The sequence below is a fragment of the Hyla sarda genome, chromosome 9, assembly GCF_029499605.1.
Source record: "Hyla sarda isolate aHylSar1 chromosome 9, aHylSar1.hap1, whole genome shotgun sequence".
In the NCBI taxonomy this organism is placed as follows: Eukaryota; Metazoa; Chordata; class Amphibia; order Anura; family Hylidae; genus Hyla; species Hyla sarda.
In genome coordinates this window covers 169,786,994-169,793,705 of record NC_079197.1, presented here as the reverse complement: position 1 = coordinate 169,793,705, position 6,712 = coordinate 169,786,994, and the positions used below count along the sequence as shown (strand labels likewise).

Below are 6,712 nucleotides of genomic sequence, written 5' to 3'. Positions count from 1 at the left end.
ATGAGGATTGGCAGCTGTAGGTCTGTGGTGCACTAGGGGTTAATGCTCCGAGGCTGTGGTGCCCTAAGGGTTAATGCTCCGAGGCTGTGGTGCACTAGGGGTTAACGCTCCGGAGGGATCAGCGCAGAGATCAGGGATGCAGGACCCACAATGCTTTGCAGCAGTCGGCGGCTGAGAACTACAGTGCCCATCATGCCTTGCCGTGGCTCCGCCCTCTGATCAGTGACTCTCCATCTGCAGACAGAAGTGGTGGGCTCGGGGCTCCTGTCCCTGCTCCCCGGTTTCCTGTTTCCTCAGCGGCCGCTCTCCGGTTCATCTCCCCGGGCTGTGCCCTCCCCCCACCCCCTCCCTCCTCTGCCCCTTCCCTCCTGTCCCCGCGGTCTCCCTCCTGTCATCCTTCTAGTGTGCGGCCATTGATACATTGTATCCCCGCTGTCATCCCGTCTCCCCCAGGATTTCTCGCTTCTCTTCTTCATCCTCCATCTATTTTCTCCGCACCGGCTGCTGGACTCGGACCCCCAGGATTACCTTCTCGGGGTGCACACTGGCTTCCATCACCCCCTCTGTAGACAGTTAGTACTGCCCGTTTATTACTTTTATAATAGGAGTGGACCGTTACATCAGCATCTCCGGGAGGGGGAGGCGGGTGGCACAGAAGGAGAATCGTGATGGTACCTGGTGCAGGAAGAAGATTGCGCCCCCGGGAGAGTTGGTACAGTAGGTACCCGGGCAGGAGAGTAGGGGGAAACTTCAGCAGCTTTAGGGGCAGTGCAGAAAGTTTTGGGGGGAAATCATAAAGTGTCAGAGATGGCAGAGAGGAGGAAGCTGTCACTGGGAGAGGAGGGGAGGGAATTGGAAGAAGGGGCATGGGAGGAAGTGAAGTCCAGAGCAAAGGGGACAGTGTGATAGTGTGCCACATAGTGCCAGGGCTAAAGGGGCAATGGGCAACATGTGCCAAGGGCTCCAAAAGTCTCTCTGCTTCCATCCCAGGGTCTGCTGAACCACAACAGGAAGCCAGGAGCCTGCAAGAGACCCTCTGTGTACAGGTCAGTGCTGGGGGGATACAATGGGGAACACTGCAATGATATATGGGGAACACTGCAATGATATATGGGGAACACTGCAATGATATATGGGGAACACTGCAATGATATATGGGGAACACTGCAATGATATATGGGGAACACTGCAATGATATATGGGGAACACTGCAATGATATATGGGCAACACTGCAATGATATATGGGGAGCACTGCAATGATATATGGGGAGCACTGCAATGATATATGGGGAGCACTGCAATGATATATGGGCAACACTGCAATGATATATGGGCAACACTGCAATGATATATGGGCAACACTGCAATGATATATGGGCAACACTGCAATGATATATGGGCAACACTGCAATGATATATGGGCAACACTGCAATGATATATGGGCAACACTGCAATGATATATGGGGAACACTGCAATGAAATATGGGCAACACTGCAATGAAATATGGGCAACACTGCAATGAAATATGGGGTACACTGCAATGATATATGGGGAACACTGCAATGATCTATACAATGGGCAATAATATGATATCATGTAGAACAGAAAGTATTTGAAGTATTCCTCACAGAAAAGGATTGCAGTAACACACGTTTTCTATACACATGGTTATTCCCTTTGTGTGTATTGGAACTAAACCAAAAAAAGGAGGGGAAAAAAAGCAAATTGGACATAATGTCACCAAACTCCCAAAAATGGTCTGGACAAAATTATTGGCACCCTTTTCAAAATTGTGGATCAATAAGATTATTTCAAGCCTGTGATGCTCCTTTAAACTCCCCTGGGGCAAGTAACAGGTGAGGGCAATATAAAAACCAGACCTGAAAGCAGATAAAAAGGAGAGAAGTTCACATAGTCTTTGCATTGTGTGTCTGTGTGTGCCACACTAAGCAAGGACAACAGAAAGAGGACAAGAGAACTGTCTGAGGACTTGAGAACCAAAATTGTGGAAAAATATCAACAATCTCCAGGTTACAAGTCCATCTCCAGAGATCTAGATTTGCCTTTGTTCACAGTGATATTATCATTATCAAGAAGTTTGCAACCCATGGCACTGTAGCTAATCTCACTGGGCATGGTCGGAAGAGAAAAATGTATGAAAGGTGTCAACGCAGGATAGTCCGGATGGTGGATAAGCAGCCCCAAACAAGTTCCAAAGATATTCAAGCTGTCCCGCAGGCTCAGAGAGCATCAGTGTCAGTGTGAACTATATGTCAACATTTAAAGGGTACCTCTCATCAAAAAAACTTTTGATATATTATAGATTAATGTATGCAGAATAACTTTACAATTGCATGTTATTAAAAAATATGCTTCTTTCTATTTAATTTTCCACTTTGAAGAAATGACCACTAGGGGTCTCCCTACCAGTCCTGGCAGCAAGCATTTCAGACTCATGCTGGAGTCCTAAACACTACGAGCTGCCAGTCTGCTTTGTTCACAAAGGAGAAAACTCAGAGCTGCCAGCCTGCTTTGTTCACAGCCTGTTTGGCTGTGAACAAAGCAGGCTGGCAGCTCTGAGTGTTTAGGACTCCAGCATGAGTCAGAAATGCTTGCTGACAGGACTGATCAGGAAAAATACAATAGAAAGAAGCATATTTTTCATTAACATGCTATTGGAAAGTTATTCAACATTCATTAATCTAAAATATATCAAAAGTTTATTTGATGAGAGGTACCCTTTAAATGAAACGCTATGGCAGGAGACCCAGGAGGACCCCACTATGGAGGAGACCCAGGAGGACCCCACTATGGAGGAGACCCAGGAGGACCCCACTATGGCAGGAGACCCAGGAGGACCCCACTATGGCAGGAGACCCAGGAGGACCCCACTATGGAGGAGACCCAGGAGGACCCCACTATGGCAGGAGACCCAGGAGGACCCCACTGCTGACAGAGACATAAATAAGCAAGACTACATTTTGCCAAAATGAACTTGAGTAACCAAAATCCTTCTGGGAAAATGTCTTGTGGACAGATGAGACCAAGATAGAGCTGTTTGGTAAAGGCCATCATTCTACTGTTTACCGAAAATGGAATGAGGCCTACAAAGAAAAGAACACAGTACCTACAGTGACATATGGTGGAGGTCAGTGATGTTTTGGGGTTGTTTTGCTGCCTCTGGCACTGGGGGCCTTGAATGTGTACAAGACAACATGAAATCTGAGGATTACCAACGTATTTTGGGTCGCACTGTACAGCCCAGTGTCAGAAAGCTAGGTTTGTGTCCGAGATCTTGGGTCTTCCTGCAGGACAATGACCCCAAACATACGTCAAAAAGCCCCAGAAATGGATGACAACAAAGCGCTGCAGAGTTCTGAAGTGGCAGCAATGAGTCCAGATCTAAATCCCATTGATCACCTGTGGAGAGATCTTATAATTACTGTTGGGAAAAGGCGCCTTCCAATAAGAGACCGGGAGCAGTTTGTAAAGGAAGAGTGGTCCGACATTCCGGCTGAGAGGTGTAAGAAGCTTATTGATGGTTATAGGAAGCCACTGATTTCACTTATTTTTTTCCAAAGGGCGTACAACCAAATATTAAGTTAAGGGTGCCAATAATTTAGTCCAGCCCATTTTTGGAGTTTGGTGACATTATGTCCAATTTGCTTTTTTTTCCTCCCTTTTTTTGGTTTAGTTCCAATACACACAAAGGGAATAAACGTGTGTATAGCAAAACCTGTGTTACTGCAATCCTTTTCTGTGAGAAACACTTCATTTTCTTGAAAGTTTTCAGGGGTGCCAACATTTACGGCCATGACTGTAGAAGACGGCAATAATATGATACAATGTAACGGATCTGTATAATGGATGGGGGGAGGGGTACAAATACATTATATAAACTACATGTATACATAATATTAAATCTGCAATCTGTGGCTTTCCCCGGCAGCTGTAGTTTTACCGCCCTGCAGCGTAGGCAGGTGTGTGGACTGCGGTCAGCGTCCCACCGTTTATACCCCAGTGAAGTAGTTTTTTTGCAGTTCGGTCTCGTGTCAGGGGAAAAAATAATTTAAAAAAAATGTAAAAAATGTTGTGTAAATTCCAGGTGTCTTGTGTCCGCCCGCCGGCCACTAGGGAGTAATATACTGTTTGGAGTTTTACTCTTTGGCAGTATTATAAGGGGTCTGTGAAATATGGCGCTATTATTTATACCTTTTTTAGTTGTTGCTACTTATCCTTTCAGTATCCTGTCAATAGGTGCTGGGGGTCTTTCTCATTATGGGGGTCTGTGAATTTTAGTAAGGCTGCATTCATACCACGTTTATGCAGTACAGTTCCCGTTTACGTTTTCAATTTTAAAACCGTACGGAACCGTATTGAAAACCGTATGCCAAATGATGCAACCGGTTGCCATCCGTTTTGCGTCTTATACGGTTTTGTTCTTCTTTTTACTTTTTATTTATATTTATTTATTATATTTTTTTTTCCGTAGCCTACGACGGTTTTTGGGCCAGGTGAAAAACCGTATTGAAACCTTATACATTATTTATTTATTTTTTTAACATGGGAGTCAATGGGAACCGTATGTGCGTACTGCTCCATCTGGTTTGCACCAGACGGTTTTTGACTTTGCACAGTTTTTTTTTTTTTTTTAGAATTTCAATCAAACAAGTGAAACTTTATTCATAATGGAGAGAAAAGTTAAAAACGCATACGGTTTTTTCTTAAAAAAACGGATGCAACCGGACATCATTTTTCAAACCGTATACGGGTTAAAATTTGTACACACGTCTTGAGGAATCCGTTTTTTCATCAAAAACCTGATACGGGAACTGTATTGCAAAAACGTGGTGTGAATGCAGCCTAAGAGGCTTCGGGCTGCACCACCTCCATTGTCCAATGACCTGCCCTCTCCTGTCATTAGGTGAAGAGTTGTCATAGGGACCTTGTATTGATGCACACAAGGTCTCCATGACATTTCTGTACTTGACACATAGGCAGGTTCCTCAGTAGTGCAGCCTCAGGCTTTAGGCCTGTTACTGCAAGTGATCAGATCCCAGCATAGAAGACTGCCATTAGGGCAGTGTTTCCCAACAAAAGTGCCTCCAGCTGTTGCAAAACTACAACTCCCAGCATGCCTGGACAGCCGAAGGCTGTCCGGGCATGCTGGGAGTTGTAGTTTCGCAACAGCTGGAGGTATCCTGGTTGGGGAAACACTGCTCTATTGTGTCATTCTCCACCCCCTCAGGCCCTGCACCAGGCATGACACAATATACCAGGCCTTCCTGTCGCGTTCCTAGAAAGCACTACGGCCTACAGTGAATTCCGACGGGGTGCGCCCGCTCACTCCTTTTCAGTCATCTGTCAGCTTAGGGAAAGTTTGTGAAACTAATGAAAGCGGCATGGAGATGACCAGTTACAGATGTGATGTGCATTCGGCTGTCAGGGCATGCTGGGGGTTGTAGCTTTGCAACAGCTGGAGGCACCCTAGTCTTACAATGGAACCTGTTTCCTGCAATGGATGGATTGCGCTATTCTCCCTGCTAGAAGTAGCGATCCATAGGGGTCTTGACCCCGACCTGACATCGGCTGGCGGTAAAATAATTTGACTAAATTTTAGTCACATTTTATTTTTACAGCAGTTGCCCATAGCAACCAGTCAGACTTCAGGTTTCGTTTTTGTGTAAATAAAAAGCTTTCTGACTGGTTGCTATGGGCAACTGCTCCGGTGTCTTGGAATGACTTTGCCATTTCTTCTTTGTTGGCCCATAGCAACCAATCACAGCTTTAGTTTCATTTTACCAGAGCAAGGTGAGAGTTGAAAGGTGAGCTGTGGCTGGTTGCTATGGGCAACAAAAAGAATCTCCCTATAAGCGCAATAAATTAGTTTTTATTTGGCGTAAGTTGGTGCCGCATCTTATGTGCACAATCTTTTGGCACTTTTTTTTTATACAAACCGGGGTTTCCCAATCAGTGTTCCTCCAGCTGTTGCAAAACTACAACTCCCAGCATGCCCGGACAGCCAAAGGCTGTCCGGGCATGCTGGGAGTTGTAGCTTTGCAACAGCTGGAGGCTCACTGCTTGGAAATACTGATATAAAGTATATCCTCAGATTTGACATGATTTTCTGAGGCTTTTCAGGACACCCCATGTTCCTAGTTACGGTGGGTTCACACTACGTTTGTAGCGTACGGTTGCTGGATCCGGTTGGGAGGGGTGAAAACCGTCCGCTCCCGTATCCCGCACCATATTCATTTCAGTGAGCCGACCGAAGTTAAACGTTGACTCCGGTTGTCTCATTTTTGCCCCCCCCCCCCCCCCCGTATACGTTTTTCTGACCGGACATAAAACCGTGTTATATCAAGTTTTTTTTCGTCCGGTCAAAAAACGTATACGAGGAAAAATTAGACAACCGGAGTCAGCGTTTGACTCAGGTCGGCTCATTGAAATGAATGGGGTTCGCGCCAGATCCGGCTGGGATACGGGAGCAGCCGGTTTTTGCCCCTCACAACCGGATCCAGCAACCGTACACTACACCCTAAGACTGGGATGACACTTGGCTTGTTTTTTTTTAATTTTTTATGAAAAACACCCTGCTATAAGTAGCAATTCATAGGGGTCTTGACCCTGACCTACTAAAAGTTTCGACATGTTGGTGTGACATTTAAAAAAAAAATAAAAATTGCAAAAAAAACCCCAGCATTGTCCA

At 45.6% G+C, this 6,712-nt stretch overlaps 1 protein-coding gene across 2 annotated transcripts in view; it reads left to right on the top strand.

Annotated features, from left to right (window-relative positions):
• The first annotated feature begins 261 nt into the window (after nucleotides 1–261).
• The window catches only part of AGPAT1 (1-acylglycerol-3-phosphate O-acyltransferase 1), a 49,903-nt gene continuing 43,452 nt past the window's right edge, over nucleotides 262–6,712 (top strand). The window contains exons 1-2 of one of the 2 annotated variants that reach the window (XM_056539357.1): nucleotides 265–572; nucleotides 991–1,046. The gene's annotated coding sequence lies outside the window, so the exon portion shown is untranslated. Of the gene's footprint in view, nucleotides 573–990; nucleotides 1,047–6,712 lie in introns of both variants that reach the window. The other variant, XM_056539358.1, reaches the window with a different exon arrangement.